Source organism: Hyaena hyaena, unplaced genomic scaffold (genome assembly GCF_003009895.1).
Source record: "Hyaena hyaena isolate Hyena2069 unplaced genomic scaffold, ASM300989v1 scaffold_90, whole genome shotgun sequence".
Lineage (NCBI taxonomy): Eukaryota > Metazoa > Chordata > Mammalia > Carnivora > Hyaenidae > Hyaena > Hyaena hyaena.
Window position 1 is genome coordinate 2,877,951 of NW_024080722.1, and position 26,125 is coordinate 2,904,075.

The 26,125-nt window shown below is 40.0% G+C and overlaps 1 long non-coding RNA gene across 1 annotated transcript in view; it reads right to left on the reverse strand.

Moving 5' to 3' along the window:
• Positions 1–8,936: 8,936 nt before the first annotated feature.
• The window catches only part of LOC120233408, a 55,256-nt gene continuing 38,067 nt past the window's right edge, over positions 8,937–26,125 (reverse strand). Inside the window, exon 3 of the long non-coding RNA XR_005528814.1 lies at positions 8,937–8,991. This is a non-coding gene — a long non-coding RNA (uncharacterized LOC120233408). The remainder of the gene's footprint in view (positions 8,992–26,125) is intronic.

Genomic DNA, 26,125 nt, shown 5'->3' on the forward strand with positions numbered 1-26,125 from the left:
GAGCTTGGACCCTGGGCCTCCAGCTTACTAACTATAGGAAACTTTCTGCCAACTCTCAGTGTAATGGAGATAATGCCTCATTTGGATACAGTTGTGCAGAGGAGTAAATGAGTAGGCTACTTTACACACAGCACATGAGACTGCGTAAAAGCTGCAGAATGATGGATTCTAGAGAAAAACTGAGGCAAATATCTAGAAGAGAGAAGTGACAAGAGAGAATAGCATACTAGATCATATCCATTCTGTAAAGATTATACAGTTATACTGAAGCAATCAAGAACATAATGTTTAGTTAATGCTATTTTAAGATGAAATAAAGGCAGGTGGATGTTCATGGACTTATAGCAACACCCTGTTCTGTTCTGAGAGCAACACCCTGATAAGCAACCTCAACTGTCTTCATTTCACAGATGTGTAACTGAAGCTCACAGACTTGAGGTCACACAAGTCATCAGTGTAGAGAGGCACTGGGACCAGTATTCTCTGTTACATGACACCAGGCCTTCATATCCACATGGTGGACAGAATGTGTGTGATTAATGGTCATGTGTTTTGTTTTGTTCTTAATCCCAACCTGTGGTTTTGTTTGATGAAGTTAACTTTTGAGAATCTTAAGAAATAACACTGTCATTTTAACATCTCACTGTTAATATTATTCTTTTCTTTTACTGTCACAACTCTGCTAGGGAAATAGGAGAGTGGGCATCATTATTTCCATTTTACTGACATGGATAGTGAGGCCCAGAGAACATTAAGACCAAGAGAGGAACCAATGAACATAATTTATACAGAGATCCAATGCAGCTTAGACGTTTACATGCATTCTGCTTCCTTATTGTATTCCTAATCATATAATCTGAAGGCAGCATTCCCGAAATGTTGTGCGTGAGGCAGGGCAGTGATGTGAAAACAATCTCTTTTTTATCCCCTAAGGGTGGAAGCAGTTAACCTTCCACCTAAACTGAAAGAGGTTCTGGCAGATAAACACTTTCTCTCAAAACAGTAAAGGGAGCTCCCAAGTGGGCTATTTTATACTCGAGTTATTCAACCCTCCATTCCTCTGGTCCCCTGTTCTGTCCCTGAGCAGCAGTAGCATAATATCTGCTGGGGCGAATAACAGCCTCCCTCACTGTGCCCCTTCAGAATCAGGAACGGCCAAGGGGTCCTGAGAGGGCTGGATCCTGTAGGGTAGGCACAGCTGAGCCTGAGTCATGGTGAGCTTCACGGAGGTCTAGGATTTTATTCTGCTTTCCTCCATCCTGATTAATTTCATAGCTAATGACTCTATGGACTTGGTGATGTATGATGCTCTGTCGAGGACAAAAAAAATGAACTTTTACTAATAGAACATCTTCATGCAGTGAAAGGTTTTGCAAACGAATGTAACTCACACAGAATTATGTTGGCAGGGAAGTCCCAAGGAAAAATCTTCTAAAGACCTGAGAGCAGAAAAAGGGAGACCTACTGTAGAAGACAGGAAGGGAGATTTTTTTTAAAGGCACAGAATGAAGACAATGGCAGGCATATGTTTATTTAGAGAAATAAAGAGAGACACAGAGAGAAGCAGACTCAGCTTAAGAACAAGGCTCAAGGACAAATGACTGAAAGGCAGAGATGTAGACAAAGTTACACACATATATATAAGGACACTTTTCGTTAATTTAGTAAGTGGACTCAGAGGTAGTCAATAATATTTTGCAAACATTTTAAAGGCTTATCTCAAATAATGATATCTACTTGACATCTGCTTATTGAACAAATATATATATTGAGCACCTTCTCTGTGTAAGATACAGTGCTAGAAACCTGGAGATATGAGAAGCAAAACACATGCAAAATCTACTTGCTAAAGTCTAATTAGAAATATATTCATTAAACAAAGAAGAATAGAAGTAAATATCCAATTTTAATACTACAGTGATGGATAGATCCATGGGTGTAGACAGGCATGTTTAACAACTAAATGACATCAAGGTGTGATATAAATAGCCAGGAATAACAGAACCATAAAATCTATTTTTCTCTTTATACAATTTTAAGGCTTAGAGAAGTGGAGGGGTTTGACCAAGCTCATGTAGTAAACTGTATCTAGACCTGATACCTATTACATTAAATGAGACTTAAATTACACATTTTAATTTAGAAGCTAAACAATTATGGAATAGTTCAAACATGCAGAAAAGTATAATTGGGTACAATGGCCATTCATGTGCCTACCACTGACTATCATATTTTGTAAGTCTAAGTTTGTACCACCTAAAAAGAAAAAAGGTAAACTGAGGGTCTTCTATGTCAGCTACCTTAGCTGCATTACCTTTTGATTTTCTTGACACTCTCAGGATGCAAAGGTCAGACCATTTTTACAGATGAAATCACTGAGATTCAAAAGATTAGGTAACTTTCTCAAGTGTGGAAAGCTTATAGATGGTAGAGTCAAAAATTTCCACCCAGGTCTATTGAATCCCATGATCTTTCTGATAGGCTGCACGATCAAGGACAAAAGGCAGAGAAAGAACCAAGCTTTTTCGACACTCTGACATTTGGAAATAGGACACCAGAATACTTTACTTTCTCTTCTATCCCCTCCCCTTCTTCTTCTTTTTATTGGCTAGGTGAGTAGGAGATTTATTTTTGTTCCTTAGGGATTATTCACATGTTCACTCCCACTTCATCTCAGGTCTAAGAAACATTGGCAGGAAAAGTGGCACACCTGTTCCTCCTTTTCCACATCTTCCTTTCCCATTCACATCAGCATCTGATGCTGCCATACTTTGTTAACTCATTGCCATGATCTTTAACCGAGGGCAATATGCTGCTAACTCCCAGCTGTTGCTATGGTGACCATGATGTCATAAAATGACACAACCTGTTCCGGTGAGGGTGATGATGAATTCTTTTTAATCTAAGATATTAAACTTCACAAAAAATATAGAATGCTACATGTGAAAGTAGAAAGGAAACCGAGTTATTCAGAAACCCAACATTAGAGCATATTTTTCTTCTTAGTAATCAAGTTGGACTCGACAGCCTCCATATGGTCTTTTCCTGCTCTAAGATTTTATAATTAAGGGAAAAGATGAATAATTCCTTCTCTCAGAAACAAGCAGCATCATTGGCCTAAGGTTGAGAGGACCATGATTTAAATAGGACTCTAAATTGACGAGCAGAGTGGTCTTCCAGAAAAATGATTAAGATCTGGGCTTACTTCAGTTGAGCATTTGTGAATCTTTCCTTTTTCCTAGCCTCAGTCCCACCATCTGTTAAATAGGAATGAAAGTATGGAGCTTTCTGCAAAGATTGAATGAGAAAACATGTTCAAAGTACTTGGCACACAGTGACTCTACTTAAATATTATTTTCTTAGCTTTAAATACTTGCAAGGATATGTCATTTCACAGAATGAACTCAGGCAAGTCATTCTATTTCTTTTAGGCATAGCAATTTTATTGTCATTTATAAAAATGAAGAGTGTTGGAGAAAATAAAGGAAATACAGAAGCAGATAAAAAAAAAAAGATACGTATGGTCTTATTAAAGCTCCTCTAGTTCTAGACTCCAGAATCTAGAACAAATGTTTCCATGAAAAGGCTAGATATGCAATTGTGTATTGTTCCTTTTAACCACACCATCAAATCCAATCATTGCCAAATATGACAACTGAAAAATGAAGCAAAATATTTAGGCCCTTTTAGAGAGCACTGGTAGGTGGGATTATGCCCAGGGGAGGTGACCTGGGACTTCAAACTAACTGTCAAGGGTGATTGGACTGGAAATATAAGACTTGAAGGGAGAGACATTACAAGAAAGAGGTATGAGAATCATTCCCAATCCTGTAAAGATGGTCTACATCCTAAAGGGAGAAGACTTGCTTGATTTGGTCCTAGAAGTCAGGAGAAAGGACACTGAAACTTAAAGAATATGGACTTCAGGTAGAACTTTTAAAAGATCAGACTTCCTAAAAGGCGAGTTTGAAACCTTCAGAGAGGCTGAATTCTCCATTGCTGGAAATGCCCTTTGTAAGGTTAAGGAACATGCGGGGATACTGGGTTGCTTAGAAAGCCTAAGGCATTATGTAAAAGCATATACTGGCAGGGAGAGGTACTCAGAAACAGTGAGCTAGACACCTTTGAGTAGTCAGTTCTCAGATCACAGGAGACATTTTATGAGGATAGATAGCTTATATTTGCTCCAGACAGCAAATTTTAAAATTTATGCACACACCAAAATGCCTGCAGTGAAAATTTCTATATAAATGTGAAATTTTTGAGGATCTTGGGTAGCTCAGTTGGTTAAGCTTCTGATTCTTGATTTTGGCTCAGGTCATCATCTCATATTCCATGGAACTGAGTACTGCAATGGGCTCTGCACTGGTAGCACAGGGCCTGCCTGGGATTCTCTCTCTCCCTCTCTCTCTCTGCTCCCCCCCCCCCCAATAAAGAAATACACTTAAAGTGTGAAAATTTATTTTCCAGCTTCAATTCAACTGCTAAATTTTCACATACTTTGGACATCTTCAAGAAATGGAATCTCTGGTTAACTAGGAGAGACAGTTGTTTATAAATGATGTAGGGGATAGTTAGGATACCAGCTGGACAGTGCAAAAATGAAAAATAGTTTATTCTTGATTAAAAGTAGTTCCATAAAAACTAACTAACTGGGTATGATCATATAAGACTTTGTTTTTGATACCCCCAAAGTAGCATGGTGATATTGTGGGCTAAAAAGGGGGATATCTAAACAAAATGGAAACCTTCCAAAAAGAATTATCACAAGTACGTTATTATAGTCTGATGAGCTTTAGAAAAAGGGGGTCAGGGTAGAGAATAATATTGGTCAAATATGGTTAAATGGAATTTCATGCCTCATCAGTCGTAGACTTGCTCATCTGTGAAATGCTCTAATGTGTTTTTAAATTTTTATGGGTAGTCATTACAAAAATAAGCACACCATAAGCTGATCATTTTGAACTATAGGCCATGAAGATGCTGATGGACAAATAAAAGACAAACAATGCAGGACATTAGAAGTTCTACTGTAACCATTGAATTGTGAGAGTGATCCAAGCATTTCAGCGTAGGGCTCCATTAGGAGCATATGTTACTTTTAAGCCTCTGGACTGCAACCAGACTGGCCCCACCCAGTGTTGCACGAGGTAGATGGCCTTGGGAAAGCTATTCCTTTCTCTGGGTCTTAATTTTCCCTTTTGGACATAGCCAGGCCCATCCATATCTAGTAGAGAGCATAGAACAGCTCTACCGGACACTAGTCTTAGTCCTAGAACCAATGCTCACAACCATCTGTAGCATAACCACTTTTGTTGGCTCTCTGACCTCTTTGAATCTTCTGAGGTTATGACTCCTACTTCCTTCCATCTATTTTCACTGAAGCTTACGAGGTCCTGAGGTCAGATTGTTGATCTGGTTATTTCTGGTCACTATCAATTCATTCAACAAATTCATGCCAAACATTAAGCTAGGTTGGAAAACTTTATCTGAAAAAAGGCCAGATAGTGATGTTCTAGGCTTTGAATGTCATGGGGCCTCTGTTTTCAACCATATTACTCAACTCTGCCTTTAGTCCAAAAAATAGCCATAGATAGTATATAAACCAATGGGAATAGCTGTGTTCCAATAAACCTTTATTTTCAAAGCAGAGGGAGAGCCAGATTTGGCCTATGGTTCAACGTCTGAAGACACCCAAGCTAGATGCTGGGCATCACAAGGTGAATAGAGTCTGATATTTAATATCAGAGGTCAAAGCTCTGTAGCCCATTCTCTTTTGCATTAGGCCAATGAGACTGTACTTCTTTTCCTTTTTAAGCATACATAAGCGGGGCGCCTGGGTGGCTTAGTCGGTTAAGCGTCCGACTTTCGCTTAGGTCGTGATCTCGCGGTTCGTGGGTTCAAGCCCCGCGTCGCGCTCTGTGCTGACTGCCAGCTCCGAGCCTGGGGCCTGTTTCAGTCTGTGACTCCCTCTCTCTGACCCTCCCCTGCTCGTGCTGTCTCTCTCTCTCCTAGAAATAAAAAAAAAAAGCATATGTAAGCTTTTTATTTTTATTTTATTTATTTCTAGGAGCCACCCAGGCACCCCTTAGCATATGTAAGCTTTTTAAAATTGAGATATACTTGACAAAGAACCTTACATTAGTTTCAGGTGTATGACATAATGATCCAATATTTCCATATCCTATGGAATGCTTGCCCAGTACAGTTTCATGCTGTACCAGCAGGGCTCATGAAGACCTTATGGCCTACAAAGCCTAGAATGGTTACCATTCTACCCCTTGTAGAAAGTTTGCAGATCCCTAATTCCGAATAATAAAATCGTTATTATTGAGTAATAATTAAGAACAAGGAATTAGAAGTGAGACACATAACATTTACAATCCTGTAAAAATGCTACCAATAGTAACAAAAATAACCCACGACAAACTATGTGATAAGCATTTTACTAATAATTTTTTAAAAATTGTATTTAATGTGCTAATCATGGCAATTAGATAGCATAGTAATTATTGTTGCACTCAATCTACAAACTCAGAGGTGGTTTACCTAAGCCACACACCTATTAGAATATAAGAATTCAAACCCAGCTCTATGTGTCTCCAAAGCTCGGGCTTAATTTGTCAAGATCATGAAGGATGAATAGGGAATTTGCCAAGTTGGGGGAAGAGCATTTGAGGCAAAGGAAGCAGCCTCTGCAAATGCACAGTGGCATGAAGGCATGCTCAAGGAACAGGGAGGAGGCATCTAGAAGCAGGAGAAGGCTGGACTGGGCAGGGCAATGGGGCCAGGGGGTGTCTGTCCTTGTGGTTTCTTTAGCCAGGGAAGATTGGTATGGATAAGTTACTCAGCCATGGTGGAGCATATGAAACCCTGGGTTGTGCAGTGTTCTGACACCATCCAAAATATCAGTGGTGACTAGTTATGTCATAGGCAGTTGTCACTTGTTCAGATTCTTTATTGAAGTGAAGTGAACGATGCTCATCCTACTTGAGATGTTTTTATGGCATTCACCTCTGATATTCATTCAGAGAAATTAAAAACCAAATTATTAGTCTGTAGGGCTTACTATGGAATCAAAGGCCTGGTTCATTTTAGAGGTGCTGGGAGATGTTAAGTTATTTTAAAGTAAGCATAGAAGCGCAGGAGGACACTCCGTTTAAGGAAAATGCCAAGCACTTAGAAGTAGCTTGCCTTTGAGCTTCTGTTCATGATCCAGAGCCATCATCATTAGACATGAGCATTCTGCATCTTCCATATTGTCCAGAAAAAGAGATTGGGCCCCAGAAGGGAATGATCTTCCCGGGGTCACAGAATTGACTGAATACTGGCTTTATGCCAGGAAAGCTGTCTGATGTGGGCTCCGGATGTGTTTAACTGGTCAAATGACCTGAATATGGTTGATGAGCCATTTGACTGCATAGATAAAAACTGCTTTAAGACTTTGGTACAACAAAGAGAAGATGGGCCGCATCTGAAAATCATGCTTAGTAAAAGGATTGGCCACTTCCATAGGGGAAGTTTAGAACACAGAACTGCAAGGAAAGGGACCTCTCAATTCAAACTGTGGACATACTTTCTGTGAATTAGAAATGACAGTGGGATGATCTGAGTCATAGGATCTCTCACAGATTCATTTCTTTCCCCCAAAGAAAATCTTATGACTAAAGAGAACACAAATGTACTCATAAGAATCTAGGGGAAATATAGCTCAAAATGGATACTAGAAGCACAAAATTCTTTTGAAGTCTCCTGATTTATGGTAAAATGTCATACACACTTTGCATTAAATTCAACAATATTTCTCTTTTTGTTTCTATATAGCCTTTGAAATACTCATTATCCTGTAAAATTGATCCTTGGCACACCCATGCCAAGATACTCTAGACTAAGAAGCAGCACGTGATATGTAATAATTAAGTTCGTAATATCTCAGAGTTGAAACAGATTTTGGAATCACCCTTCCTGATTACTAATTAGTACAGAATATTTCAGTACAGGATAATTTAAAGGCATCTGATGTCCCTTCTAATTCTGAGAATCTATAAGCTCAGACTTACGTGAATGTTTATACCTATACATTCCCAATGGCCGTTGTTTTCACCTCCATTGCAGTAATTAGCATGGTATGTCCTTCAAATATTTTATCATATTACATACCTACACACACAAACATACATATGTAAAAGAGATAAAACTTTAGATTATAGGTGTTGGAGTCAAGGTGACCTGGTTTCAAATTCTAGTTCTTCACAGCAGGTTAGCTCTGTGAGCTTAGGTATGTTTCCTAACCCTACTTAGCCTCTGCCTTTTGGCAGAACAGAAATTAAAAGATCTTCCTGCAGGAATTGGTGCAAGAATTGAAAGAGGTAAGGGATATAAATCTTTTACCACAGTGAGTGGAATATACAGCACGCACATAAAATGGTAGCTAGTGTGTGCATGTGTGTGTGCACATGTGTGTTTATGTGATTCTCACAGTGACTGGCACAAAATGTCAAGCTTAATAAAAATGTGTGGACTTGAACAGAAATGAGTCATGTGCTGGGAATAGAGGGGTTTTATGGATTCCAAGGCTCAGATGTAAACCGAAAGAACAGTCCACTGACAACAATTGTTCCTTTACTTCTTGGCTCCAGGAAGCTCCTGAGACACAAGAAATTCTGGAACTCAGTTCTGTAAAGCTGAGAGTCTGCATTTCTTCTCTTGCACTCAGACATATGCACTGTATCCCTAGACACAACAGATGGCCAGCTCTTTGCACACAAACCGGCTCTGAAGAAAAGCTTTGGGCATAGCAGGGGAGAAAGAACATCTCCACCAGTGTTACTCTCCTTGAATTGAAGGATAGATTCCTGTTACTTCTCTTCATTGACAGCAAGGAATTGACTGCGCTCTTGGGATGACCTCTAAACTGAGACTTACCAGTAGGTAGCACCGATGTTCAAAGTTTCTTCATGAAAGAGTCGGCTCTTCAGCTCCACAAGAAAGCTGCAGATTAAGGAGACAGAACTAATTATTTATTTTTCCCTGGGAGAAGGATGATGCCTGGGAGGTGCTGAATTTCAGAAGTCCTTTATCCACTCAAGGCAACGGGAACTTCAACAAAATCACTGGGGTTCCATGCAGTTCAACTCCCTCGAGAAACTCTGTCTCTGGGCAGCTCACAGCATGTACTAAGTCATCAAAGTACAGGAAAAAATCTTTCTTCCCATAAACTTGGTGAAATACATTAATAGGAGCTGTATTCCATATGCAGAATGTACATAGAAAATACAACTCTATTTATAAATCTTTTCCCAAGATGTTCTACTTCTCAAACTGAGCAGATGGGGTCTCTTGTTTCCCCCTTTGGCAGCTCTGGAACCCTGGGGAATTGCAGGTACCTTTATATATGTGGATCCTTGGGATATGAGTGTTCATTACTTGAATATAGATAGTGATGGTTGTGCCAAAAAAGTCTTTGCCACCTAAAAGTATTCAAAACACTAGTTGTTGTAAAATTAGTCTCTGCCAATGTATTTACCCTGTTTCTTCCCATTGTGTCAAAAGAATTGCGGCTGTTTAGACCATCACCGGTTTTGTAAACTATGTTGAGCACCCCTATCATGATGAGAACACAATGCAAAATGAAACTGCTATCCTGGGAAAGCTGCAGAGTACCACGGATTTGAGGAAAGTGATGCTGGGCTTCTCTGGAATCCCATTCTGAGCCATTGGCAAAGGAGGATTAGGCTGAGTTAGACCAATTAACAATTGGAAAAGAGAAAATCAACAAGGAAGATGATTAGAAGCTTCAAAAGAGAAATATTTGAATATCAAAAGATTAAGAGAAGCCTAAGGGGGAAATGATGAATCTCTCAAATATTTTTACAAAAATTACCTTCCTCCTAATCATGATATGAAAGCGAAATGCAAAGTGAAGGATTTCATTTCATTTGATCCTACAATTTTGTCAGAAAAATTACTGTTAAAAAATCAAGACCTGGCTCATTTTCTGATCATTTTTAGAATTAGCATGTAGTTAAAATTATCAAATAAATTCTGACTATATAAGCTAAAATAAACCTATATGCACGCATTTTAGTTTCCTTTGCCAAACTGAACTTCTTGAATGTTCTTCTTTGGAACTGTGTTTCTAATTGAGGTAGATTTACTTGTAAGTTGACTTCATTGAAGGATATAGTGTGATAGAGCAGGTAGGATTGTATACAGAATCTGGAGCCAGGGTGCCTGGGTTTTGAATCCAAGTTGTGATAGTCATTGTATAACACCGGAAGGTTATTTGATTTCCTTGTATTAAGGGTTTCTCATCTAGAAAACAATTAATAGTAGTCCTGTTTCAGCAGAGAATTGGGAACAAGGTAATGGGTACTGTTATCAAGAGGCATCTGGCCCACGCTTTGTGATGAACTGTGTCTGACTTCTTCTATGGGGGGCCCGTGCTTTCTAAGTGAGCATAACTAAGTTCATTGCTTTTCAGACCCCTTTCTGGAAAAAGCAAACTTTCCTTTTCTCCTAGCTACCTCATTCTTTCTCTGCACAACCATCAACTATTTCTGTAAGTCATTCCTGACCATTCGTCATGCCGCACAAGGTTGGGTGGCTCTTTGTGATTACTATAAAGTTAGTGAATACTGCTATAGTTTCCGCAGATCAATCCTTTCTCTTTCTTCCAAGTCGGCTTCAGGGATTCATGTCTCCCTAAGGCATGAAGGAAAAAGCACACTCATCTCTGTATCCCTACCACCTGGCCCAGGACACCCCTCCCAAATCATCTGCAGTGAACGGGTGCTTCAGTGAGGCCAAGGGGGCAGCAAAAAGAACCTTGGAGAGAGAGGTACTGGCCAGGTCTGCCATTAGCTGGCCCTAAAAGTTCGAATAGCTTGTTTTTCTCTGAGCCTAATTTTATATGTACTCTGTGGTGAAGTTGGTTGGTTCAACTCTTTGCACTCTTTCAGCTATCATGCCCTGTAATTTAATGATACCCATAAAATGGATATGCTAAACCTGGAGGGGGCGATTTAATTTTTAAAAGTTTTTTTAAAGTTTATTTATTTATTTTGAAAGACAGACAGAGGGCACGAGTAGGGGAGGAGGAGAGAAGAGAGGGGGAATCTACATGGTCAGTGTGGAGCCCCAACATGGGGCTCAAATTCACAAACCGTGAGATCATGACCTGAGCTGAAATCAAGAGTCAGACAATTAATCAACTGAGCCACCCAGGCGCCCCTGTAATTTTTCTTTTCAGTTTATAAAAGGAACTCTCTGAAATAATGATGAAGGCTCATTTTTCTGCTCTGTCTTTGCCCATTGATAAATAATTGGGGCCTGGTATTCTCTCAGTCAACCTGTATAGACCTGGATGGATCAACATGGATGCTCTCCACCCAACTCATAGAGCTTCAGATCACTGGGCTCATTCATTCTTGTTTGAAGGCTTGCTCCTCTGGCTGTGCAGCCTAATTATCACCATCACCCTCACTCGTACCCTTTGTGGCTAACTCCCAGACAATACACTAAATAACACTTTTCACATGTTATATCATGTAAGGCATGCACAAAGTTGGTGGGAAAGAAATCACTGTCCTCTTTTTAAGATTGAGTACATTCAATTGACTAAGACAGATTAGAAAACTGAAGGAATTGAAACCCTGGTCTTATTGGCTTCAGAACCCAAGTTCCTAACCAGCACATTCCACAACCTGCTGAGTTTCATCCACATCTATTCCATGTACCCATTGCCTGGCAACACTGTGTGGTATGAGCATCTCTTCAGGAGGGTCACATGCCATTCACTACCTGCCTTTGGGTGCGTGGTGAGTGGTGCTGGGTGCAAGCTTTCTAAGTTCCTTCTAAAGGCCTATAAACATGCAAGACAGTAAAGAGATAAGAGAGGCAGAATGGTAACTAGTGAGAGTACAGGCTTTAAACTGCCAGCTTTGAAATCTATCCTGGCACTTACCAACTATGTCATCCTAGCAAGTTACTTAATTGCTTGATGCCTCAGTTTTTGTATCTGTAAAATGTGAGTAAAAAGATTAATGAGCTAATAAATGTGAAATATTTAGGATGATATCTTGTACATATTAAATACTATATGTATTAAGTATCATTATGCCATACACTTTTGAATGCAGCTCAAATGACATTTTCTCCATAAAAGTTTCCAAAATTTCCCCTTTGGATCCTTGTTTTCTGGTATCTTATTAGGAAATTAAAAAAAAAATTTAAAAACCACCACTATCACTACAAAAGAACAAAAATAATAACAAAAAAACATTAGCTTCCTGATACCAAATATATTTATTAATTAAACAGATCACTCATTTCCATTTGTGACCCAGATGTATGTGACATAAACCTTGTTTTTTGCAGGCTTTTAACTTATATGCAAAATCAATGTTATTTTGACTGTTTCTCCCTTTTCTTGGCTGCTAGGAAGCTCATAGTCATGTTTTGAATCAGCTTTAATAACGATAAGTGCATAGGATCTGCATAATACAAATTTTCTCTGGTCTTTAATTTCCATATGCTTTTTAGATTCCCTGATTTTATTCTTAAGTAATTATTTTTTCTATTTTATTTTATCTTTGGGTAAGTCCTCTCACATCCTCTATCAAATAAAACAGAAAATAAATGTGTTACTATAGTAAATACAGTATTCATCTTTGGAATCCCCTAATTTCTAGCACTGCTTTATATACATAGATTTAGATGGAATCACCAATAAAGAAAAACAGTGCAGGACAGTAATTAAAGCAGTAAAAACAGATATTAGTCCGGAAATATTGCAATAGAGGGAAACAGAAACCTCTCAGTATAGAACTGGGCTCAATTCAGAATACAAGGAAAAGAGGGAATTTATAGCTAAGGAGTAGAGAGGGGGTGGGGAATCTGTGGGTGGAAAATGAGTAAGAAGGTGGGATAATTCTTGCTAAGAGGGTTTGTTGCTGAAGGCAGGCCAGGGTAATGAAATCTAACTGGGGGATGTTGAAGGAGGAAGTGGAGGGAGGCTCAGATATTGAGGGTGGGGGATTCTAGCTAAATCACCTGACTTGACAAGACTCTAGCTAAAAGTAGCCTCTGGGAGGACATGTCCAAGGAGAAGACTGACTTTGGTTTGGTTAGGAACAAAATCTTCGTCGCCTTGTAAACATGCCAATATCCAACTCTGTTTCATCTACACAAAGAGTAGTTTCTTATGGTTCAGCCTAATCTGGTCTCAACAAGTGCTTGCTTGGTTTAAACAACCTCAATTCTAAAGTACTGGTAACAAAAGACAAAAAAAATATTATCTTTTATTTCTTTGAAAATTAAAATGTCTTTTCTTGAATGTCTGTCTCCTTCTCAGCTTGTCCAGTGTGGCTGTTTATTCAATAAATAGAATACCTGTCTGCCTCGGTTCTAATGTGATGTGTAGCTGATACCTCAGAGCACTTACTTCCAAGTACATTTTATATTTAATTTATTACATAATTCTCCATAACTGATTTTATTGATGAACTGTACAGTGTAAAGTTATTATTTGTTAAAGATTTCACCTTACTTTTTAAGAAAACTTTATAGCTACAAAAATCCATTCCTCATACAGGCATTTGAGAGAGAAAAAATCCAAGATAAAGAAGTTCATAGGATTAAAGATCTATTCTACTTGCTGTCTTCATCCCGTTTCACATAAACTCATTGGCCTTATTTTTCAAATAAGCTTTTATTTAGGAAACAGATAAGAGAGATTCAGTTCATTTCCACAAATATTGAGAATCCACCATTGGTTAGGCTGAGGATAAAATGCTAAAAACGAATCATATTTCCTACCACTGAAGAGCAGTCCATGTACTGGTGCTGGAGAAACACACAGTTTTCAGTAGGATGTGATATGCTCTTAGTTTCTACTTTTTAATTAAAGTCTGTGCTTCCCTTTGATAGTTAAACATCTTCCACAATCCACCACCAATTATTTGTAATTTATGTAAATAAATTAAATGCAGCAACTAAACACCAAACTAATGGTGATTTTATTAAAATGCATTTTCAAAGTAGGCCGGTCAAGGTCTCTGAGAAAGTCTCCGGACAGCAAGCCCCTGCCCCTCTTTCCCATACTCTTCAACAAACAGTGAGAAAAGCACAAGGGACCACACAGGTCCTTTTGGAAGCCAGAAAAATACATGAAATGTCATATTAAGAATAACAAAGAAAGAGTAAACTCCAGAGCAACTGACATAACTGCTATTTTAATAAATTTGTTCTATCTCTAATCCTGTCACCAAAAAATGTATGGACTTTGTTTTCACAAATTCGTGGACAGAGTTATGGCATTTTAGATTTATATAAGGGCCTAGTGACTACTTTATATCGAACTTGGAGTTTGCAGAAGAAAAATATTCTCAGGTTCAAAGAGCCACAGAATCTTATCCATGGTTAGGACCCTTGCCTATGACTAAAAGTGCACTTTCTACAGCCCTGGAAATATTCCCTGAAATCCTCCATCATTCCCCATGTTGTGACTTTATAATCTATATTCTACTCTCCTGTAAAACAACTTTGTGTGTGTGTGTGTGTGTGTGTGTGTGTGTGTGTGTATGTGTGTGTGTGTTTAAGGGATTCTCTTTCTATATCACACTGTTGTGGCCATTAGCTTGTCATTGTGAAATATGTGTTAAAAGTAATTACCGTGTACAATTTTTTTTTTAAGAAGTAAGAATGTAAGGCTTAGGTGCTTTTGTCTGTCTTCAAGTGACTCTATTTCTTCCTCTTCTCCATTTCCCTGATTCTATAGTCCTCAAAATGGGAGGAGGTTGATGGAATATGACAAAGAGGGACCAATAATTCATGCTTCTTTCAGTCGAAGGGCACAACAGGCTAAATGTAGCTGTGGAGATGAAGGTAATGTACAGAACTGAATAGCAGGGATTACACCTGTGAGAATTTGGGCACTGAGCCAGCAAGGGTGGAGATGACCCAGATGTAGAATACCTCCTAGGAAAGTGTGCTAGTCTGTAAAGTTTTGGAACATTCATGAGTGCTGATCCTAAAACAATTCTAGAAGATGATACCTTGAGTCTGTTCCAGAAAGGGAAATGTCACAAATCATGATAAGGATAATGTTAGGGATGAGGAAGAAGAGAAAGCCAAAAAGGAAGAAGATTCTTTCTCACACCTGTCGACATTCATTGTGTTTCATATTTCACTATAGCTCTCATGGCCATAATCTTATTTAATATTTATTTGTTTTTAAGAGAGAGAGAGAGAGAGGCAGAGCACAAGCAAGGGAAGGACAGAGAGAGAGGGGGACACAGAATCTGAAGCTGGTTCCAGGCTCTGAGCTGTCAGCACAGAGCCTGATGCAGGGCTTGAACTCATGAACAAAGATCATGACCTGAGCTGAAGTCGGACACCCAACTGACTGAGCTACCCAGATGTCCCTCTTCATGGCCATTATCTTATGCAGTTTTTGCCTTCAACTCATCAAGCATCTATTTTTATGCCCATCACATGGTTGAGATAGTTCAACCAGAAAGAAGTAACTCCCAGGAATCTATCTACCTGGCAGCTGGAGAGATGCAGAACAAATAGTTACTCAATTGCTCAGGAGATATTTATTGCGCACTGTGATCAAGGCCCTAGAGAAACAACAGCAGACATGAGAACCAGTGTCTACCCTTTTGAAACTTACCTGTCTGACTTCAAAACTAAAGCAGTCCCAGAAGAGTTACTGAGCTTTCCACAATCGGAACAATAACTATCATTTTTAAAGTTGTGATCAGCTTGAAGGCTAGCACAGGAACCAATTTAGAGTTAGGTACATTTCATGGTGCTTTAAATCTTTATCTAAATTGTGTATCATTAAAGATAATTAGTAATCCTAGTAAACATAATACCTTAATGTCTTAAAAAAGAAATCTATTGTTGTGGGAGGGGGGAAAAAAGCATAGCTCAGGAGAAAGTCTCTTTAGTGCAGATAAACACAGTTTAGGAAAGTAAAATTATGGGACCAAAGCAAACACAGTCACCCCCATCCATGTGGAGGCAGCCGTCTTTGGATGCAGGGTGATAAAAATAGCATCTGAAGGGCTAATCTTTCAAAGCCAAACTTATAATTATGCAAACATTTCCTCAGGACATTAGTTCACTTAAAAAACGTAGTTTAAATATGTCCTTTGACTTTTTCTGAAATGGCTTAAGGTGACTTCACAGCTAAAACAAGTAGGAGAAATAACATTTAAGGTTATTTGAGAAAGCATTTTTAAAAACGTAGATAGAATTGGCACTTTCAGGCACTTGAGTTGAGAAGATTATAGTACAGGGACAATTAGTTTATTTTCTGGCAGCTAAGCTATAAAGAGAAGCATTTTGAATTGTACAATAATTGAAAACCCACAAATTCATCTGTAGACAAAATCCTTTCTTGGACTTCAACCCAAGAAGAAACTTAACATGTATACCAGTATTTAAAGAAAAAAAAAAAACCCACATCATTCCATGCACTTTATCTACAACCAGAGTCTTACAAAATACACAGAAATGCTGTTCTCCTGGGAGATTCACAGACAGGCTTTTCAGAAAGGCAGAAGTTTTGACGTTAAATCTTAACTCAGGGCAGGCAATTTTGTGCGAAGCTGACATAACAGCGTCCAAGCATTCAGTTGGCCTAACTTAATTCTTGAATAGAACTTGCAGCCTGGAGATAAATGGTTAGTTAGCATGTCCACAAATGTTCTTTTCTATACATGAAGATGTTTTAAGCAAGCTTTGGAAAAAACTGTATCTCTTTCAAATCTTTTTTTTTTCTTCTACTTTTCAGTTTTATTGAGATATGCTTAATATTTTAAAAGTTGTGCATGTATACATTTTGATGAGTTTGGACATATACATCCCTTATACCATTGTGGCAATCATGGCAAAAACATATCCATTAAGTCCAAAAGTTTCTGTGTGTCCCCTTATGTGTGTGTGTGTGTGTGTATGTGTGTATGTGTGTGTGTGTTAAGAACACTGAACATGAACTGTTTATTCTTAAGTTTTTAATTACACAACACTATATTGCTAACTGTAGGCACTATGTTGTACAGAAGATCTCTAGAACTTACTCTTCCTGTATAAACTGCACCTTTATACTTATTGGGCAATTCCCCATTTCCCTCATCCCAGCCCCTGGCAGCTACCATTTTCTTCTCTGCTTCTTTGAGTTTCATTATCTTAGATAGCTCACAGAAGTGGAACCATGAAGGACTTGTCTACTGGGACTGACTTATTACACATTAACATCACTTTCTGTGATGTTTATAAAAGAGGACATTGTGTAACCATTTTACTCACGTATTCCAAGCATGGTTTTAAGAATCAAAAGCCAGGGGATGGTGGTAATATTCATATCACAGTTTACAATTTTAAGGGTATTTCTTTGCTCATAAGGAAGATAAGTCATTGACCATTACTAAGTCATGTTTATGTTGAGAAAGATCATTGATGAAGAGACTACAATTGTTCCCCTCCTTATATCCGCACTCACTGAAGTGTAACCTCATAGCCCCTGCCATCAGGAGATGAAGTGTAACCTCATCCCGCTACTGCTTGAAACTGGGCTTGCTTTGGGACTTGCTCTGCCAAATATGATATGACTGAAGTGACCATGTTGGTTCTGAGCTCAGAACTTTGGCTGGGTCTCTTGAAACGCCACTGATACCCTGCAGAAACCAAACCAGGTCTAACTGCTGAATGATGAAAGACACCAGTCTTAGGCATCCTCAAAGCCAACCTGCCAACACCCAGCTACACGGCAGAAACAGAGTCCCCTAAGTGATCTGCAGCTCACTGCAGGCAGATGCAGGGACCCGGGCCAATATCAGAACTGCTCAGCTGAATCCACTTTAATTTATTGACCCACAGAATTGTGAGCTAAATATTGTGTTAAGCCACTAGCTTTTGGGTGGTTTGTTTTTTACCACTTGCTAACTTACATATTTTCAGACATTACCAATAATAGGACATTATATTTGCACTTTATTGTTTGAAGGGTATTTTGTGCATGTTATCTCACTTGCCTCCTATCCTGAGCCTTCTTATTAAATAAAGAGACATACCTACATTTTTGTTATAAGGCTGTGCAGACTAACGGAGGCATGTGAACTGGAATATAGTGGGTGTTCAATGGAAGTTTCATCTTTTATTCTCTATCACCTGGTTTCTCAGTTTTTTTTTGTATTTCCGCCTTTAACTGGAAAATTTTAGACATGTTTTTTCCTAATTGCATTCCCCCCCCACAAAAAAACCCATTTTAATGCTACAAACACGTTATATACCCATATCTGTATAGTATGTAAACCTGTGCTTGTTTGTCCCATAATACCCAATTTTAACCCTTTTGGGGGAGTACATTGTTATCCTTGAGCATGCATTCTCTGTTGGTGTCATGATATGCATTCTTGTTTCATGTTGACCCTGGAACCATGAAGTGATTTGCACTAGGCCATACAGCTTAAGAACTTCAGCCCTGAAAGGTTAACCTGGGGTGTTTGGCTCCAAGCCAAGCACTCTTGGTACTCTGTCAGAGAGCCTCAGTTCAAATGTGCATTTAGTCTAAGGTTGGATAAATGGAATCGTCTATCTTTACAACTCTGGGGTGAAAACCGACTAATTAAACTGCTTGTAGCTGTTATAGAGAAGGAAGGGAAAGCTCTATGAATGCTTAATAATCACGTTGACAGAATTGGAAGATGCTGTTTGCTTCTCTGTGTGTCGAGACTGTTTTCAGATGAAGAGAATTCATTCTCTGGAGCCATCCATCCAGCCTCCTCACTAAATTCACCCCCACTACATTTCTTTAAGGATTTATAGACAGAAAAGAAAATAGCAGTGAAGCAGATGAAAACATTTCCTTGATACAGGCATAAAAGTCTAAGGACTAAAAGAGAGGAGGGGATCCACCAACAGGGAAAGACCAGAGGAGATTAAATGCATACATGTCACTAATCACTGTATTCAACCTTTAGAAATGCTCGTTGTGAGGAAAGGCATTTGCAGAGAGAAAGTATATAAAGAAATGTGAAACCGACCCGAGCCACAAAGTTCACGGGACAAAATGTGATGGTTATTAAGCTCCCACTGGCTTGTAGCCAAACGCAGAGTGTGCCCCTGTCCAGGCAATTTAACCTGACCTTGGTTAAAGAAGCAATTTTGATCATGCATATGAGGATGGGGGCTTGCAGGGAACTGAAATATGAAAGCATCCAGAACCTTCTCAACATTTAGCTTACTCATCAAGGACTTCAGAATCTGACTGATTTCTGAGCAGTTAGCAACACATTTCTAAACTAGGTTCCTCTCAGAGTCTCACGGTTCTCTGAAATGCCTCTCTCTCTCTTTTTTTTCAGCTAGATAAGAGTAATAAATGAAGATAAGTGATTTTTCTATCCCCACATATTTCTTGCAAGAAGAAGAAACAATGGGTGTCATAAATATTTACCAAAACAAAAGAGAGACAGACAGAGACAGAGAGACAGAGAAAGGAAGGAAAGAAGGAAGGTAGGAACAAACAAATGAATCAAAGAACAAACCAATGAATGAAGGGTGAAAGAGAGAAAGGAGGGAAGGAAGAAGGAGGGAAGGCAGGCAGGCAGGAAGGCAGGAAGAAAGAAAGGAAGGAAGGAAAGAAGGAAAGAAGGGAGAAAGAGGGTAGGGAGGAGCCTCAATAGCCATCTATAGTTCTATTATTGTTTTACTTATGGTGAAGTGAAAGCTTCAAGTCAGGAAGTGATTTCTTTCAAACTCACAGGTGGAGGTAAAAGGAGAGCATATTTAACCAGTGCTCATTGTAACACATTAGCTCTTACCTCCTATGAAACAGTGATCTGCTGTCGTCTCAAGTATTAATTTTATTCTTCTACAGTCACTTTAGGAAAACTAATACAAACTCTTCTGGAATTACCTTTTGAGTCTTTTGCATTCAGGTTGATTTGCAAGATTTCTCACTCTAGAGAAACCATTTCAGTCCCTCCCGGCTCCATCCTGAACATCTACTTCGAGCCCAGATTCCTGAGAGGCATCACCTGTCTGCTCTCTGTTCCCGATGGGTCAGAGAAGCAGGCCAGGTCACTGAGCAGGCTATCCTACTGCCTACTGACCAGGCTTCCTTCCACACCCTGATAGAATGAAACCCTTTCTCAAGCAGCACTCGGACATCAGCTGCTCTTCCAAATGTCTTCCTTCTACATGAGTTTTCACTGTTGCCAAGCGTATGTATTGGTCTTGTTGGCCGTTCCCTTCAGAATATAGTTAGTTCCAACTATATTCCCCGCCCTACCTCACCTTATAAGCACTGACCTCTTTTGGTTGATTTAAGGACTCATGCTCTCACTCTCTTTCCTGTCTCTGGGGTCTTATCATGCCTGGATTCTCTTGATTTACTTCTGAACTCACTAGCCGGGATGGACCCTGAAGAATTTAGATGAAACACAGCCTTGAGGGTTTATTATGACATGGATGTTTTAGATGGTCCCTTACCACTACCCCTGCCCACTGAACCGGAACCTCTTCTAGTTCTGGTCCTGCCACTCATTTGCTGGGAAATATTAGGAAAATCTTTTCCCTTCTTGGTCCTAAGTGTACTTACTTACAAACCGAGGAGAAGCACTTCAATATTCATTCATTCATTCATTCATTCATTCATTCATTCACTCATCTATTCATTGACCCTACACCCATATCCTGAGATGCTGTTCTATGCTAAGAAGCTTACTGGTATCAGTTTAAGGGATCTCCAGGGTACTTTCACATACAGGTCACATGAGGCCACCTCCTTAACTATTCCTGTGGAAGCCAGAGTGACTCATTCTAGACAAGAAGCAGATGGTCATAGCCAGGGCTTGGGGGGTGTGAAGCACCCTTTATGTATAGAGTTAGAGGTATGTTTGCACAAGGGGAGACTGAGGAAGAAAGGAAGTAGCAATGGATCTACCTTTTCCCAAGTTCTTCCCGCAGCCGAGGGAGGCTGCATCCTGAGGTTGAAAATAGACAGAGTGGGACAGAAATAGCAGCACCTGCTTCAATCTGCAGCCTCACAACCTGAGCTCCCAGAAAGAGATGTGCCTGCAGGCGAAAGTGCTTGCCACGGGGAACTGCAGAAGAGCGATGCTGGCCCTGAACATTGTTTTAATTACCAGGTGCCTGCTCCCTCCACGTCACTTCTCTCCCTCCCCAGCATAGATGGGGTGTTGGAGCTGACACTGGGTGGAAGACTGGGGCAGAGCTGGGCTTTGCCCTCAACTTGCTGGGTGATCCAGTCAGGGTTTTTATCCCTCACAGAGCTCAGTTTCCCCATCTATAAAATCAGAGAGCAGATCTTGAGAATCCACTTAAGTTCTAACAGGCTAGACCTGCTGGCTCTCCCCGTTGCATTCCTGCCTGCTCCTCCCACCCCACACCATAGCCCACACTCTCATTCTTCCCTCCCTCCTAAGTGTTCATAATCCCTTTCCACTGTTCTTCCTCTCCTAACGACTGCAGGAAAGGGGGCCATTTGTGTCCAGGGCACTCATACTGGTGGCACAGACTGTAGGAGAAATGGTGGGGCTCACGTGTCAGTCTGCCTACCTTCCTCCCTGTTGTGGGACTTTTAGGGGCAGAGAAAGCATGGCTTCTGCAGAGGAGGCCAAACCAGGGGGATCCAAGGCTGGTGCCCAAGTGGGCCAGTTTTGTCCATCAGTAGGCTTTTCACAGCTGCCATTTGCCTCCAGGAGTCTCAACAGTGTCACTTCTCCCTGACTCCTGCCCCTCCCCCACTGTCCCTTTCTGCCAATTTCTTCTGTATCAGAGACTTCAGACCTGCAGGCCACAGGCAGAATTCTCATGTTTTGTCCTTGCCGTGCACACTCACTCTGCTTGCTCCTTCCCTGCGGCCGTTCATTGTCCAGGAGACTTCCTTTTTCTAAAGACTACCCTCTGTCTTCATCAGGGGCCCTTCCTGGTTACTCTTCCCTCTCGAGCATGTGCCCCCATTCTCTCACCTGCTGTAGATACTCCCTCTGCCATCTCCTTCTTCCCTTTTCTCCATTTACAACCTGTCTCAAATTCTCCTTGCATACCCCACTCTCTCCTCTTCATTCTTCCCTGCCCTCCACTCCTTGCTTCAGGAACACAATGCCCTGCAAAGACCATGGTCTTGGATGTAAGGTGGAGATGGGTGGGTTTACCTTCTGTGGTCTTGGGGAAATTGCCTGAACCTTAAATACATGATTTATTCATCTTCAAAATGGGTCGATAAAAAAGTATGGGCAAAGTTGTGCTGATGTCAGATGACATCTGTGAAGAATTTATGTCTTAAGAGATAACAATAAACACAGTGCCTAAAAAATAAAAGGGCTCTTATAATAATCACAATCATTCTGAGGCGCCTGGGTGGCTCAGTCAGTTAAGCGTCTGACTTCGGCTCAGGTCCTGATCTCGCAGTTTGTGGGTTTGAGCCCCGCCTCAGGTTCTGTGCAGGCAGCTCAGAGCCTGGAGCCTATATCAGATTCTGTGTGTCTCTCTCACTCTGCCCCGCCCCCGCTCATGCTCTGTCTCTCTCTGTTTCAAACATACATAAAAACTATAAAAATTTTTTTAAAAATCACGATCATTTTCATCATTGGCATCAACAACAGCAACGAAATGCTAGACTTTCTCCTACTTTCCTCCTTTCATTTCCCCAGTGTCTCTCTCAGCTCTCAGCTCCTCCTGGAGGAGGCTGTGTCCCTATTACATGTTCTCATAACACCCCGAATGGCTCCTGTCCTGGTTCGTATCACACTGGCTTAAAGGCGCCTGTTTGACCTTCCTTTTGTCCATTTCTACTCAGATCAAGGGCCCTGTCTTGTTCATCTCTATGTCTCTGGGGCCTGGAACAGTGCTGACTAAGCATTAAGTACCAGGGCCAGGACTAGACTGAGGCCAGTGAGTACCTACATCATGACATGCAGGGAGCTCAGAATTGTGCCTCTGTAATAGATAGCCAGTAAAATTGTACTGAAGAGATTAGTTGATTAATTCTTTCTGTGTCTCCTTCCCCTATAGTTTCTCAATCCTGTCAGCTTGTCCTTTTCTCTCCCTCTCTTCCATTCACTCCTGTCTTCACCCACAACTTTCACTGCCTGACATGTCCCTTTAACAGCATCAGCCTTCTCTCCCCTTCTTCCCTCCTCCTCCAGTCTCCCCTGTGCTCCTTCTCTGGGATCCTCCCCAGCCCTTGCTCGGTCTACTTGCTTGAATCTGGCAAACTTTCTTCCCTCTGCCTCTTTCTTTATTGATTTGTGTGGGGTTATTTTGTCCATGGAGGGAAAGGATTTCTTTGATACTCCAAAGGATCAGCCCGGGCACAAAAGCCACGGACAGCTTTTGTTTGATGTGGACAATTTTATTCCCATTCAATTCCCTGGGTTTTCAAACAGCTGCAGATCTGTGAACTCAGAACATCTGAGCCAGTTCATCCTCCCTCTTCTGAAAGTGCACAGGCATTTTTTTAAGTCTTTAACAACCTGTCCTGTACCTCACTGAACAGAGGTCACATCATTAGTAGGACCCTGAGTTCATCTTGAAAAGTTAAAACTGTTAAATTAAGAACAGATCTAGGTACAGGTCTTTAAATAAAAGTGAAAGATACAAGCAAAATACCCAAACTACTTCCTTCTTCCTGTCACATGTATGTTGCATCCTTCACTTTCTAAGGTCAAAACGTTTTTGAACACTTACATCTATCATCTTAGCTACATTCACCCATTAGCAGTGCAATCCTTCTCTAATTGGGATATTTGCCTAAATAAAACTGCCTTAAAGAATTATAAATGTATCAAATTATCAAATAGGCCACTGGTGGCTTTATAGATATAAAATATGGATATGTACATTTATATGAATAATTTGTAGACTACTGAACAGGAGGTGTGTGCTCTGGGGTTTGGTGTCTCCTCACCCCAAATGCCTAGGACTCTTCAAATGTTTACCATATATTGTCTAACATGCCTGATTTGTAAAGGATAATACTGGACTCAATATTTGCTCTAATCACTCACAGAGAAGGGGTCAAATGCAAGGTAAAAATGGAGATTCATGGGAAACCCCACACTTTGGAGATATCATCTCTACCTGGGAAAGCAGAGGGCACTGCTGAGCTGGGTGAGTCCAGGCAAAGAGGGAAGCAGGATCTATAGAAAATGTCTCATATTTGGTGGATAGCTAAGCTGTGGCTGTACCTTCTCTGCAGAGACAATTTTGCAACACTTGGCACAATTTAAAAATGCATGTATGATTGACCCAGCATTTCCAACAATAGGAGTGTATTCCATAAATATATTGGCACATATGAGAAAAGATGTATGAGTATACAACATGAACCTTAAAACATTGTTGGAAGAAAAATGATCAGAAATAATAATGTCAATCAGCAGAAGTAATTATATTACACACATGCCTTGAAATATCTTGCAGCTTCTAAAAAGAATGAGCTCTTCTGTACCAGTATGGTAAATCTTTCTGATATAAAACCAAGTATTAATATGCAGAGGATGGTACCATGGTGATGCTTTTTGACATGTCAGCTTGGATAGCCTGACCTATAGTCCTCTGGATGCCCTAGTCCTGTGTTTTTGGTTAGAAACAGCTTAAGGGGTCTGCTCTCAGGGATGCTGGAGGGCATTTTGTAGCACATACAAGTCTCTCCCAGTTACTCAAACACTAGCATTGATGCTGCTGTGAAGGGAGCTCACAGATGTGATTCAGTACCCTAATCAGTTGACTTTGGGTTAATCAAGAGGGAGATTATCCAGGGTAGGCCTGATTTAGTCAGTGTGTTCTTGAAACCTCCTTCTTGACCACTCCCTATGCACTGGGAGTTTCAGCTCATGATTGTGGAGTTCAGTCTGCTTGTGCTTTCCCTGACTGCCTGTCCTACAGACTTTGAATTGGTTAGCTAGCCTCAACAATTGCATATGCAGACTTCATGTAATAATTCCTACACATACATATATGTGTATATATATATGTGCACATGCATGTGTGTGCTTATCCTACAAGGTTTTTCTTCTCTGGTTAAACTCTGCCGTTAGCATAAAATAACCCAAAAAACAAACAAAAGCAATGGTAGGAGGAGATGCATTCGTGCCTTTGTACTTAACCTTGTGTTTTAAACTATTAAAGGTCATAATTTTTTTTATTATAGCAAAAACTGCATAAAATTTACCATCAAGACTATTTTTATTTATTTATTTAAATGTTTATTTATTTTAAGAGAGACAGAGCATGCACATGAGCAAGGGAGGAGCAGAGGGAGAGGGAGAGAGAGAATCCCAAGCAGGCTCCTTGTTGTCAGCACAGAGTCCAATGCAGGACTTGAACTCACCAACTGTGAGATCATGACCTGGACTAAATCAAGAGTTGGATGCTGAACTGATTGAGCCACCTACATGCCCCTCAACTATTCTTACATGTACAGTTCAGTAAGGTTATAATTATGCTGCTGTTAAACATATCTCTAGAACTTTTTCACCTTGTGAAACTAAACCTCTATACCTTTTAAACAATAGCTGTCCTTATTCTTCTATCCCCAGCCCTGGAAACCACTTTTATTTTCTGTTTCTATGAATTAGACAACTTTAGATGCTACATATAAGTAGAATCAGACTACTCGTGGCCATGTTTAATTTTAATACCATTTTAAAGTTATATTTAATAAATTTAATGCAATATTTGAAAGTACTGCCAAAGCACAGTACCTATCCTGAAATTCCTTTCCTATCTAGGGGAAGACTATTATAAGTATTGGTTGACTGATCACTTGATTCATTGTTTTCTGTCACTTACCATAGACCTTATTTTATACTTAACTTCCATTTATTCAACAAATATTCATTGACTGTCAGAAAGTGTGAGCTATCAGGTTGGATACCTGGGAACATGAAGATGAATAGGTGAAAGAATAAAAATTTTATTTATCATATTGGCTGTCTTTGGAGCCATGGAGATAATGGATGTAACATGGCCACCTCAGTTGTAACACTGTTATTAATAACAATGAAATCCAATGTAGAACCCAAGGAGGGCAATCCCTATGCCCTGCTGCAAATCTGCTGATGGAATCTGTGGAAACCAATCACCA